This window comes from Vombatus ursinus, unplaced genomic scaffold, assembly GCF_900497805.2.
Source record: "Vombatus ursinus unplaced genomic scaffold, bare-nosed wombat genome assembly UNPS02009062.1, whole genome shotgun sequence".
Taxonomy (NCBI): domain Eukaryota; kingdom Metazoa; phylum Chordata; class Mammalia; order Diprotodontia; family Vombatidae; genus Vombatus; species Vombatus ursinus.
Window position 1 is genome coordinate 15,447,775 of NW_020948840.1, and position 12,277 is coordinate 15,460,051.

At 41.1% G+C, this 12,277-nt stretch overlaps 1 protein-coding gene across 2 annotated transcripts in view; it reads right to left on the bottom strand.

Moving 5' to 3' along the window:
• LCLAT1 (lysocardiolipin acyltransferase 1) overlaps positions 1-10,336 on the bottom strand; it is a 141,322-nt gene extending 130,986 nt beyond the window's left edge. The window contains exon 1 of one of the 2 annotated variants that reach the window (XM_027850523.1): positions 9,957-10,336. The gene's annotated coding sequence lies outside the window, so the exon portion shown is untranslated. Of the gene's footprint in view, positions 1-3,491; positions 3,592-9,956 lie in introns of those variants that run through there. The other variant, XM_027850524.1, reaches the window with a different exon arrangement.
• Positions 10,337-12,277: the final 1,941 nt, after the last annotated feature.

The window sequence follows — 12,277 nt, forward strand, 5'->3', positions numbered from 1 at the left end:
AGTGTGAAGACAGAGTTTAACTCAGGAAGGTAAGTTCCTTGCCAGGCTTCAGGCCTGGCACTCTATCTACTGGGTCACCTAGCTGCCCTCATCAGACAGGTAGGAAAAGAATTAGGGCAATGGCCTCTTAATTTCTTGGCAAGAAAAAGGCAGAAGTACTACAATACAATAACTTCAGTATGTATCAAAGGCAAATGAATGATTTAGTTTGATTTTAAGAATGGGGGAAACCAGGGCATGACTGCAGGCAGCAATCAATCAACAAGCATTTATTAAGTGCTTATTATGTGGCAGGCACAGTGCTGGGTACAGGGGGGATACAAAAATAAAAATAAAATTAAAATAGTCTCCTCAAGGAATTTACATTATTATCAAAGGAGACATATGTACATACTGTAAAGTGTATACAAAATAAATACAAGGTAATTGTGGAAAGGAGACACTAGCAGCTATGAGATTAGGAAAGAACTCATGTAAAAGGTGACAACTGAACACAGCTTTGAAAGGAAACTAGAGATTCTAAGAGGGGGAGATAAGGAAGGAGTGCATTTAAAGCAAAGGCAGGAGATGGAATATCAGGTGTGAGGGATAACAAAAAGGCCAATTTGCTTGGATATGAAGGGGAGTAAAGGACAATAATGCTAAAAAGGTAGGTTGGAGACAAGCTGTAAAGGGCTTTCAATGCCTAAGAGGAGCATGTATCTAGTTCTAGAGGTAAAGGAGAGCTGCTGGAGTTTGGAGCTGTGCTTCAGGGAAATCCTGTTGGCAGCTGTGTGGAGTTTGGTTTGGCAATGGGAGAGACTTGAGAAAGAGGAGTAATTAGGAAGCTACTGCAGTAGTTAAGTGGAAGTTAATGAGAGCCTAAACTAAGATGGTGGCCATGCCAGTTGAGAGAAAGAGATAGATACAAGAGATATTGTGGAAGTGGAAACAAGAAGACATGATGATGGCTCCATGGAGTGAGGAAGAGTGAGGAAGAGTGAGGACTCACCAATGACTCTGAAATGGCAAACTGCGGTGACTAAAAAGATGATGGTACAAAAGAAATAGGGAGATTCAGAAGTAGGACAGGCTTAAGGTAGAAGACAACAAATTCTGTGATGGACATGTTGAGTCTGAAATATCCAATAGGAGCTGATGATGCAAGACTGACCTTCAGAATACAGACCAACCAAGTCACTTACCCTCTCTCAATTTCAGTTTCCTCACTTGGAAAATGGGGGATACTGATAGCACTAATTTTACAGGGCTGTTGTGAGGATCAAATGAGACATGTAAAGCACTGTGCTAACCTTAAAGTACCATGTAATTTTAAGACATCTATCAAGTCTCCCCTTAGTCTTATCAGAATTAAACATCCCCAGTTCCTTCAAATGATCCTCATATGACATGGGCTCAAGACTCTTCATCATCCCAACTGCCTTCTTCTGTATGCTTTCTTACCCCAAATGTGGGAAAAGGTTTGCCTCACTTTTGCCAGTTTGCTCCCCTCCTTTCCCTTTCAACCTAATCCTTTCAGTCTTCAAGATTCCAGGCAAATACATTCTTATCAGCTCTGAGAGACACTCCATCCCTGGCGAAGAGCACATCAATCCCTATATTTTAAACAGTAGTCCAGAATCCAAGTCCTGTTCTCTGATGTTATCTTCTTAACTAGCTGTTCTCTTTCCAAAATCTTTATTAAACATGAGAAACAAGTATAAAAACTTTGTTCATAAAATTGTATTGCTCAATTAAAAATGTGACTTTAATGTTCTAATGGGTGCTTAAAAAAAAAAAACAGGGGCAGCTAGGTGGCACAGTGGATGGAGCACCAGCCCTGGAGTCAGGAGGACCTGAGTTCAAATCAGGTTTCAGACACATTACACTTATTAGCTGTGTGACTCTAGGCAAGTCATTTAACCCCAAGTGCCTCACCAAAAAAAATAAAAAAAAACTGCTATATGGATTTAATTTGTACCAAATTTCTATTGTTTGCTGAAAGGGAAGGAAAAGAGATTTTACAACTTTAAAAACTCAAGAAATTTTGCATCTCTAGACCTGTACCACAAAGAATATTTGTGAAAAAAAGAAAAAAAAGGAATTAATTTATTAACATACTCTTTATTATGTTAATTTAAAAACTCATGCTCATTCATAAGCATTAGTATCCAGGATATTAGCAACTTGCATTCCTAGGATTTCAAAAATCCCATGAAAATTATGGTGAATTCAGCTAGTAGTTTTTCTGATTCACACAGAAAACACATAATACTACGTAATAGCTCCGTTCCTTTGAATCACCAATTAATTCATTATGATTGTTACTAATTACAGTAAATTATAAATGTATTATCAAAATCTGAATGTCTAGCTGACATATCAAGATTTTATAAATGATCTGTCAAGGCCATGACTCAAAAAAAAAAAAGGAGAATCAAATTCTTGGAATGCTAAAATATGCTAATGAACTGATAGAAATGAATTCATGTGAAATAATTTAAAGAGGTGAAAAAATCATTTACAAAGTATCACCAATTTAAAGCTTTCTGTGAGGTATAATAGTTTATTAGACAATCAAAATTATGAAAAAGTAACTAGAATAATCCTAGAAACAGCTTCAATAATACAAAGAATTTGTTTTTTCTTAATTCTAAAGCCAATTCTGGAAGAAACTATAGCACAACCCTGAAATCAGAAAGCACTCTGGGTAGGAAGACTCCCAAGTTACTCTTTTTCTTAAAGTTTTTAAACATGATAAAAGTCTATTAGCAAAGTCCCATTTCCAAATGCTATATAGAGCTGAATTGTTTGTCCCATATTCATTCTTAAAATTTACAGAGTTTCATATTTCTGTTATAAAACTGTACAAAGTTCACTGGTATAGTACAATAACAGGTGTTAACAAGGAGAAAGCTTACTTCATGCTAAAGAATAAAAAGCTGGGAACTACAATGAATTCTTAAAGAGCTACTTTATAAAACAAAGTAAGCTTCTAACATTTATTTCTGTCCTCTGCAATGTTTTGACATCTAATTATTTTCAAGACCAGTTTATGGCCCATAAACTTCCTACAGAATCACATGGTCTGTGGATTAGAAGGAACTGATCAACTATAAAGATTATTTAGTTAAGTCTATAAATATAGCAGTACATGCTACTCTACTGAGCCTAAGGAAGGAAAAAAAAGTATATGAAGTGGAACTATAAAAGAATGTGACCATAAAAATAAAGAGACCAGGTCAAACAAAAATAGCAAGACTTTTCCCATGTCCTACCTACAAGTGACAAACAAAATTCAAAAGAAGACACTTCTGCTGATCCTAAGCTAAGGGTTGTTGCCTTAGCAGAAAGATCTCTTCAGGTACTCCAGTTTAAAAGGAGTGTAATACTCCCCAGCAAAGATAGTGACTGAACGCAGAAAAAGATCGAATCCACCAACAGAAGGGAAAGCCCAGGGGGCCTGAGAAGATACCACACCCTGAGAAAAAAATAGTATCCAAGCTACCTACCTGCCCCATCCTGACAATAACCGTCCAGCCCATCAGTCGGCCATTGCACAGTAACTATCAGACCCCATTCCAACAGCAGCAGAGCCCTGGTGAGCATCCGGAACGTCTACCAAGTGAGCTGCTCCACCCAGCTCAGAAACAAACTGCATCATCCAGCCAAACCCTAGGACAAGCAAACCTAGCTGAGCTGGTGATGCCTCAGAAACACTGTGTCTTACAAAAAGCCAGGCCAGTTGAACAGAGGGATTCATCCATCATGGATACCACTCCTGCATCATAAAAGACTCTCCGGACAGAAAGGACATCAAGGCCCTGTAGTTTTAGACAGACCACTTGCATAAGGCAATCTTGCAAATAAATAAAAATGTTTACCACTCCTCCCTTCTCCTTCCAAAAAGGCACAGAAGAGAATAGAAAGAAAGCAGAGGAAACAGACAGCTTTGAAAGTTATAAGCTGAATTTACTCTATACTTAAAATGAAAAGCAGGCTATACATAAAAGATATTTCATAGTTTCACGCTGTTACTGTCGTTCAGTCATTTCGATTGTGTCCAACTCTTCACGAACCCATTGGAGTTTTCTTGCCAAAGATATCGGAATGGTTTGCTATTTCCTTCTCCAGGGAGGGAGGAAGGAAGGATGGATCTCACCAGCCCATAGTGACAACACTCACAAGCATTGTTTTGCCACATAATGCCTTTATTACACCTGCTGAATTGACAAGAAATATTAAAAAAAAAAAGATTAAATCAAATGTTGGCATAGTTGTGGCAAACAATGTTTGTGAGCGTTGTCATTATAGACTGGTGAAATTTCCTAAAGTTTACTATCTGGCAATATACAATAGAAGGCACTAAATTGATCAGATCCTCTGACCCAATAATCTTCCTGCTAGGATTATATCACAAAAATAACCTCAAAAAAGGAAATGTGTATAAAGCTAGTCATGGGTGTTTAGCTTATAACAGCAAAAAACTAGAACAAGTGCATATGTCCAATGATAGGAGAATGGCAGAATAAGTAATGTCATGTTAATAGAATGGAGTATTATAGCATCACAAAACAGTGTGATAAATATAACAACTGGAAAGGAATTGAGGTGATATATAGTAAAATCAGTAGCACAAAGAAAGAACATGCACGCTGTCTATAGGCACATTTTTTAAAAAAGTAACAGAACTTTCTTTCCTAAGTATAACCTATGGGTTATACTTCTATCAGCTGGGCCCTGATGACTAAAAATAGATTTGCTAAAAATAGATGAGCTAAAAAATAGATTTGGAATCAGAGAACCTAGGATTCAAATTCCAGATTTGTTACTTATTACTCATTGGGCATTGGGCAACTTAACTTCTCTGACCCTGTTTCCTCATTCGTAAAATGACTTCTATATTCCCTTTATACTCTAAAATCTGGCTTCTGCCCCACCACTGGACTAAAACTGGTCTCTCTAACAAAATCAGTCACCTCCTCCTACTTAATAAATTCAAAAGCTCTTAGTCCTCCTTTTCTTGACTTCTCTGTAATATTCAACACCACCACACCATGCACCATGAAGATACTCCAGAGACAAAGGACATCAAGGCCCTGTGGTATTCAACAAAGAGCTGATCACAGCTCTTTCAACCTCTCTTCAGAGATTGCACTGCTTCCTCTCCTCCACTGGATTAATTCCTAATCTTAATTAATTCCACCTCTAAATGTGGGTGAACAGCTAGGTGGCGAAGTAGATAGAACACCAGGCTTGGAGTCAGGAAGACTTGATCTTTTTGAGTTCAAATCCAGCCTCAGATACTTACTGACCTTGGGCAAGTCCCTTAACCCTATTTAACTCAGTTTCCTCCTCTGCAACATGAGCTGTAAATGGCAAATCACTCCAGTATCTTTGCTAAGAAAACCCCAAATGGGGTCACGAAGAATTGGACATGATTGGAAACGACTGTACAACAACAAAAATGTGGGTGTAAACCAAGGCTCAATTCTCAACCATCTGCCTTCAAACTCTACACTTTTAGACCATATCTATTATGATGGCTTCAACTACCATCACTATATAGAATCACAAATCCTTAGAATTGAAAAGTACTAAAAGATTCATGATGGAAAATGCTATCCACATCCAGAGAAAGAACCATGGAGTCTGAATGCAGATTGAAGCACACTATTTTCTCTCTCTCTCTTTTTTTGTTTCTTCTTTCTCATGGTTTTTCCTTATGATTGTACATGTATAGCCAATATCAGATTGCATGCCATCTTGGGGAAGGAAGAGTGGAGGTGGGGAGAGAAAATTTAGAACTCAAAATCTTATAGAAATGAATATTGAAAAAGAAAAACAAATAAAATTATATTAAAAAAAGAATTGGAAAGGACGTCTGAAAGAATCTAATTAAACTTCTGAAGCAGAAGATTTGAAGTAGAATTCTCACTTGTAACAACTACCAACAAGTCTCCATTTATAGACCAAGAGTATAGAGGAATCTTAGCTGAAAAAACTTTCTCTCAACCCTGTTACCTCCTGAAACAGAAAATTCCATTTGTGGACAATACTTTTAGGAAGTTGTTCATCAAGCCAAAATCTTCATCTCTCCAACTTTCCAATTCTTTTCCTAACTCTGTCCTGAGGGGTCAAACAAATCAATTCTAATCCTTCTTCCACTAAACAATTCTTCAACTACAGTAAGAGAACTGGTTGAACTAGGTGATCTCAAAGATCCCTTTCAGCTCTAAAATGATTATGCTTTGTGGTCTCCCCCCCCCCCCCCCCCCCCCCCCCCCCCCCCTCATCTCTCTGAGTTAATCATCCTCAGTTCCTTCAACCAATTCTTCTCTGACCTGATCTCCAGTCTGATTCACTATCCTAATCCCTTCTCTGGACACACTCCAGTTTTTCAACATCTTTCCTAAAATGTCAAATATGATACTTTGAATGTGGTCTGACCAGAACAGAGTATATACCTCTCATTCTAAATATTAGGTCCTTCAATGTAGCCTAAGATGATACTGGCTTTTTTTTTTTTTGGCTTCCAAGTCAGAATGTTAACTCATACTGAACTTATATTCTACTAAAACATCCAAATCCTTTTTCAAACAAACTGTCATCTAGCCACAGTTCCCCTATCCTATACTTGTAAAGATGATTAAAAAAAAAAAACCATAAGTGAAAGATTTCACATGTATCCCTATAAAATGTCACCATATTATATTCAGCCCATTACTCTAATATATCAAGATCTTTTTAGATCATATGTCTGTGGTTCAATGTGTTGCCTATCCCTCCTAATATTGTATCACTTGTAAATCTGACAATCATACTGGGTAAACCTTCAACTAAGTCATTGATAAAAATTATAAAAATTATAAAAAGCAGAGGGGCAAATAAAGAGCCCCTAGAAAACTCCCTTCCAAGCTGATCTGCAGCCATTAATGACTATTCTATAAACCCAAACAACTGCTTTTGAATTTTCCTATTTATATCATCTAGCTCAGATCTTGAGGATAGCATGAGAAATTATGAAATCCTTTACTAAACTTGAGATATGCTATGTCTGTGGAATTCCACAATCAATAGTATTAATTTAATAATCCTGTCAAAAGAGAAGGAGGTTAGTCTGGTACAACTTGTTCTTGATAAAGCTTTGTAGCTACTATAAGATCAAGGGGTTTATACTGATTATACTGATTTAAACTGATTGTTTCCTTTTCTCAATGTTCCCCAACCATCCCTTTAGATTCCAGAATTATGTCAAACTCAAAGTCAAATTCACTGACTTATGAATTTGCAGACTCTATTTTCCTTCCCCTTTTGAAAATCAGAGTACATGGACCAGCCAGGATAGCACAGTGGAACTGGGTAGTGCAAACTGGCTCCCTCATAGAGCTCTAAGTCTGTCACTCTGATCTGGGGGGAAGTGAAAAGGCGGGGTCCAGACCTTGATTTCCTCAGCCACACAAGGAACAGGACTTCGGCACAGTAGTTACTTCAATCTCCACAGAAGAATCTGAGACTCAGCTCCCAGGAAAGGAACAGAACCTCAGAAGGTCAAATCCTGGGAGGCTGAAAATTACACTTTTTATGGCTCTGGAAGTTGCTTAAGATATGACCTTAAATTTATATGTAGGTCATATATCCATTTAGAACTAATCTTGGCATACAGTGTGAGATACTGGTCTGAAGTTTAGACCTAGGTCCTTGGTGCTGCCTCTTGACTGAGTCCAAGTTTTACAGAACAAATCCTTTTATTAAGGGGACTTGTTCTGTGAAGTTTGGATTCTGTCAAGGGACCACACTTGAGGACCTAAGAGTCACATGTGGCCTCAAGGCCACAGGTTCCCCACCCCCTAACTTCTGCTAGACTGCTATCCAATTTGCCTCATAGTTTTTATCAAATAGTCATCCTGACCACAGTAGCTGGGGTCTTGGGGTTTTTGAACACTAAACTATTAGGTTCACTTGCTTCTGTATACTGTCTATCTAACCCTAATTCCACTGATTAACCTCTTTACATATATCTTCTCTATGGCCCGGGAACATACCATTATATTCATGTACAATAGTTTGTTTAGCTCTTCCTCAATTATTGGACACCTATTTTCCCCCCTAATTCTTTGCTACCATTAAAAGTGCTCATATAATTATTTTTCTTGACTATAATGGAAGGCTTTTCTTCATGTCTTTAAACTCCGTGGAGTATATTACTATCAGTAGGATCTCTAAGTCAAAGGGTGTGGACATTTTGGTTACTTTTGGCATAATTCCCAACGCTTTCCAGAATGGCTGGACCAATTCACAACTTCATCCACAGTGTCTGTCTTTTAAAACCTACCCAATAGGGTTCAGCTGATGTCACAGTGACCAATGCATTCCAACAGATTAAAGCACTGAATATCGAGATTTCAAAGTTCATTTAGTCCAATCCATACCTAAATAGTAATTCACTATCCCATATATTTTAGTGATCTCTTGGGATTTTGTCTTTGTATTCCCACAGCCGTGAATTACACATGCCAGGCACTTAATGAAATGCTCTCAGACTGATCAACAATGTAATATTTGCATGAACACCTCCAGCAAAAGGGAATTAATTCATTACCTCCTGAGATAACCCAGTCTATTAGCAACGCTAATTGTTGGGAAAAGTCTTTCTAACCTTAGGCCTAAATCTGACATCAAACCTCAATTTGCTTATTTGCAAGTTCAACCCACAGATCTTAGTTCCTTGCCAAGTTTAGAATGCCAAATCTAATCACTCTTCTACGTCCTTCAAATCTTTAAGTATCATGTTTCACCTAACTCATCTTGTTTTCCTCAGGCTAAAATTGGAAGCCTTATACTGTATGGGCTGCTCTCCTTCCCAAAACCAAACACTCCAAAGAACCACCCCTCCCTTCTCCTAGACACCATGTCTCTCCTATGGCAGTCATAAACTCTAATGCAAGATTAAACCATAATATCGCAGTGTTGACTCATTGAGCCTGCAGTCCACTAAAACTCTCAGATTGTATTTTCTGAGCAATTATTTTCTGTACCCATCACCTCTACCTTGTATTTGTAAAGTTGTATATTGTGTTATGAATGGCAAACACTCTATTCCAGAGCCATAACAGGATGCAATTTTCAGCAGCACTTCAGGTCAGGCAGGTTTAAAATTAACACATCCCCTACAGAATCCTACTCAACTAATCCAACAATAAACTTTCAACTAAACGTGAAATCCACGCAATCAAATTTAACAAGTGCAGATCACGTGCAAGAAAACCTGCTCTAGAGCCTGAGAATACCAAGACAAAATCGAAAAACAGTCAGTCCCTGCCCTCACGTAACTTACAACTTCAACAGGGGAGGGAGAAGTGAGAAAACTTTCCATTTCCAAAAGAATGTAAGTTCCCACTGGGCAGACTTTCAATTTTGTCTTTGTATCTCCAGTATCGCCCACAGTGCCAGAATGCGCCCAATTAAATCTTCAAAAAAAAAAAAAAAATTGCTTGTTGAATGAATATGCTAGCTTGAAGAGGAAGGAGCCTTCACAACTAAGGGGATTGGGCAAGGGCTTCCTGCAGCAGATGATGACACCGGAGCTTGAGCCTGGAAGGACTGTAGGGAGCAAGAGGGACGGGAGGGCGGGAGGGCAGAGGCGCCGCACGAGCTAACGACGCCCAGATGCCAGACGCCAGGCCCTGCCTGCTCTCTGTCCTCCAGGTCGGGGCCGGGTGAAGGTGCCCGGTGCGTGCACTTCTCTTTCCGGCTGGCCACTCTTCCGCGTCTGGGCAGCCCTGGACAGTAGCGGCCCTGACGGCCGGCCAGCCCACGTCCCCGCACGCCCCAGAATGGGCTTCAGCAGAAGCCGGGTTTCCAAGGCCCGTTTCCACGAACGCTGAGGCCGCTCGGCTCCGTGTTTAGGAACATCGGCGATCACGCTCGCTCCCGCGGATAACCCGCCCGCTCCCCGGCCCCGCGCGCCCACTCACCTGAGCGGGTGACGCCGCCAGCGGCGCGGCGACACCAACTTTGCCCAGGCGAGCGCCCGTTATTCGGGGCCCGCGGCCGTGCGGGGTCGGAGTCCCGGGAGCGAGGGCGCGGCGGGCGGAGAAGGGTTCATGTTAGAGCTTCCCGGCCGCTGGGAAGGGGGTCCCCCCAACTGCCGCCGCCGCCGCCATCTTCGTCGCCCCCGTGGGCACTTGACAGCTCTGACCTCCGCCCTGCCGGCGGACTTGCGACAGATGGCAGGATAGTTGCCCAGGGAGGAGTGGGCGAGATAAGGAAGCCGCGAGGGGTCACAACCTCGAGGGCGAAGAGGCAGCTACGGGAGGCGTCTCTCCCGTCGCCTTAGTAATGCGTGCCTTGAGGTTCCATTCTCATTGGCTGGGGAGGAGAGTGACGCAAGACGACCCTTTTAATGCGGGATTGCCCAGGTTCCCAGCACGGGGGCACTTTCCTGAGCCCGGCTTTTGTGAGTGGGCGGGGTCTCTTAAAGGGACCGAGTGTATTTCCTTTCCTCCAGCTATAGACTGGAAACCTCTTTGAGGGCCAAGGAAGCTGTCACCTTGATGGAAGCTTCGTGGACATTGAAAAAGGGCACACGTGGTTTTTCATTCACGCTTGACTCCTCATGACCCTACTGATCATGCTGTCCATGGGGTTTTCTTAGCAAACATACTGGAATGGTTTGCCATTTTCTACTCGTCGTTAATGACGACTATTAAGTGTCTGAGGCTGGATTTGAATTCAGGTCTTCCTCACTCCAGGCCCAGCATTCTGTCCACTGTGGCTGCCCTGGGAACACATATACACACATATTACATACACACATACACAGAGCACACAGCACACAACACACATATATTCTGTCTGGAGAGAGAGAGACAGAAAAAACAGAGAGACAGAGGGAGAGCTTCAGTCTCCAGCTTCAGAAGAGACAAGGTTTGAAATCATAGCCTCCACATGGACTGCAGGCATCTGTGATGTCAAGGAAAAGGACAATAATCGTAAATTTATAGCTGGAAGTGTTAGCTTCAGTTGTGTCCAACTCCTAGTGATCGCATTTGGGGTTTTCTTTCTTTCTTTCTTTTTTTTGTTAGGCAATGGGGTTAAGTGATTTGTCCAGAGTCACGCAGCTAGTAAGTGTTATGTGTCTGAGGCCGGATTTGAACTCAGGTCCTCCTGAATCCAGAACCGGTGCTCTATCCACTGCACCACCTCTCTACCCCTGGGGTTTTCTTGGAAAAGATCCTGGAGTGGTTTGCCATTTCCTTCTCCACCTCGTTTTACAGAGGAGGAAACAGAGTCAAACAGGGTTACTTACTCAGGGTCACACAGCTAGTAAGCATCTAAGGCAGAATTTTAACGCAGGTCTTCCTTACTCCAGGCCCAGCTCTCTGTCCGATGTGTCACCAATCTTCCTTAAGGGAAAAAAGGCAGAAGTCATTTAGTCTGACTCATTTTACAGATTAGAAAGTGGAGGACTGGAAAGGTCAAATGATTTGCCCAAGGTCACCAGGTAGAAAGAAGCAGAGTCAGGCTGAGAAAAGGACTCAGTCCAGGACTCTTTCCACTGTACCAGATTGGGAATCAAGAGGTCTGGCTTCCAGCACTAGCTCTGCCACTAACTGAATGGCCTTGGTCAAATCTCTTTATCTATTTATTCAGACTTCTGTAAAATGATAGAGTTCAGTCAAATTCAGTTCAATAAACATGTATTAAGTATCGACTATGGGCAAGATACTGTAAAAAGTATTAGAATTTCTATAGCCCTATACAGATTAAAAGGCGGTGTGTCCCCACAACCACCCTATGAGGTGAGTAGTACATATATTATCATCCCAATTTTTCAGAGGAGACAGGCTCAGAGAGCCTTAAGTTACTTGCCAGAGGCAGATTTTAAGAACAGGTTTCTCAGCATAGCACTGTTTCCACAGGAACTACCAGCCTCTCTGGAGGGTGGTGAAGTGACTAGAGTGCTGAGCCTTAAGTCAGGAAGACTTGACTTCAAATTCGACCTCAGATGCTTGTAACTGTGTGACCCTAGGCATGTCACTTAACCTTTGTTTGCCTCAGTTTCCCCATGTGTAAAATGGGGATATAATAGCACCTATGTCCCAGTGTTATTGTGCAGATCCAAAGAGGAAATGATTTTAAAGCACTTAGCACAATGCCTGGAATGTAGCAAGCACTATATAAATGTTAGCTATTATTATTATTCTCTGAGCTTTAAAGCCATACCAGGCAATATCTGTGACCTAGATTCTGTGATCTATATGGCCAACTTATGACAGTGCCCAGTCCCTCTGCT